Below are 229 nucleotides of genomic sequence, written 5' to 3'. Positions count from 1 at the left end.
CCACAGGGGGATGTCCCTGTCCCCCTGCTCCATCCCCGTGTGTGGGTCTCTGGTCCCCCCTGTACCCCAATAAACGGCTCAGCTCCCAGTGTGTGTGTCAGCATCGCTGATGGGGGGCAGGAGCAGGGCCTCCCAAACCGGGGGTGGGCAGTGCTGGGATTGAGGGGAACCTCTTGGAGCCAGGACCCCCATGAGGATGAGGGGACAGGGGGACGCTGGGCCCCCAAAG

This window comes from Corvus brachyrhynchos, unplaced genomic scaffold, assembly GCF_000691975.1.
Source record: "Corvus brachyrhynchos isolate BGI_N302 unplaced genomic scaffold, ASM69197v1 scaffold193, whole genome shotgun sequence".
Lineage (NCBI taxonomy): Eukaryota > Metazoa > Chordata > Aves > Passeriformes > Corvidae > Corvus > Corvus brachyrhynchos.
This window is presented reverse-complemented; position numbering follows the sequence as displayed.